The sequence below is a fragment of the Aplysia californica genome, unplaced genomic scaffold (assembly GCF_000002075.1).
Source record: "Aplysia californica isolate F4 #8 unplaced genomic scaffold, AplCal3.0 scaffold00026, whole genome shotgun sequence".
NCBI lineage: Eukaryota > Metazoa > Mollusca > Gastropoda > Aplysiida > Aplysiidae > Aplysia > Aplysia californica.
Genome location: NW_004797296.1, coordinates 1,114,621 through 1,115,878, shown reverse-complemented (window position 1 = coordinate 1,115,878; position 1,258 = coordinate 1,114,621). Strand labels below are relative to the sequence as shown.

The 1,258-nt window shown below is 39.5% G+C and overlaps 1 protein-coding gene across 1 annotated transcript in view; it reads right to left on the bottom strand.

Moving 5' to 3' along the window:
- Positions 1 to 1,258, bottom strand: part of LOC101858834 (maternal embryonic leucine zipper kinase) — a gene marked incomplete in the record, with an annotated part of 20,875 nt that overhangs the window by 14,010 nt on the left and 5,607 nt on the right.

Sequence of the window (1,258 nt, the reverse complement as noted above, 5' to 3'; positions counted from 1 at the left end):
GGGCCCGTGTGCAAGTTGCGCACGTTAAAGATCCCTTGGTGGTCTAAAATCGATAAGAGTAGGCTTCGGCCGCCACCCGGAAAAAATTCAGAATTTCCTACCAACTAAAATGTATTAGGTGTGTCCCGCGAGCTCATAATATGACATTATGCAGTTGCGAGCGCCGTAAAACACTTACCAAAAAAAAAAAGCAATAACAACAACAAACGATGACGACAAAAGCAATGAACACGACAATAACGACAACAACAATAACGACGATGATGATGACAACAAGGATTATAACAACGACAAGGACAACAACGATGATAACAACGACAAAGACAGTCCACAGTCCACAGTGACGATGATGTCAGTCAGAAAGACAATAATATCGACATCAAAAACATGCAAACAAACATGACATCCAAAGCAACAACAATAGCCTCAAAGTAAACCAAAAATAATAACAGCAACAGACATGCAAACATTAAAACGAACTGAAATGAGTTGAACGCAGAAAGAAGACGCCCACAGAGTGACTTCCCCCTAACTATTAAGTAATCTCATTTTGATAAAGAAATGTCCCAAAAACAAATTGATAAAAGAAAAAGATCTGTATAAATATATCTACAATCCAAACTGTCTGAGACGGCCGCTCATTGTCGAGGAGATAAATGGTTGTCTTATATAGAGGACATCTTACACTGTGTCATTATAATTTTAAAAAATAACCCCACAAGAACAAAATACCCTATACTCCCCCCCAAAAAAAAACAAAACAAAACAACAACAATAACAACAACAACAATAACAACAACAACAACCCCCCCCCCAAAAAAAAAAAACCCATCAGGAAGGAAACTGGAAATGGGAGCTTTTAAGGGTCGCGGTAAGAGTAGGTTTAACTGTTTATTACAAACAATAAAATATAAAATTCCTTTATCCCAAGGCAAAACTTTTCTTGAACGATAGAGGCAAGGTTGAACCAGGCACATATAAAGACAGTGATACTAATAAAATAAAAGAATTTAAAAGACAAGGAAGGCGTGTACCACACCAAAGCCCCCACCAACTTTCATAATAATAACTTTTAAAAAAGTACTTGGCGCCTCAGTGAACCGACTTCAAGTAATGTTTGAAGACAGGTTGCGAACACATTGCCTGTCTGAGCCAACCGGGGCTGGGGGATGAATTAAATACTACCTGTCTACGCCTCGCCCCTCTCCCGTTCTCATCCCTCCCACTCCCCCCTCTCTTTTTTTCAAACCCCCTCCCC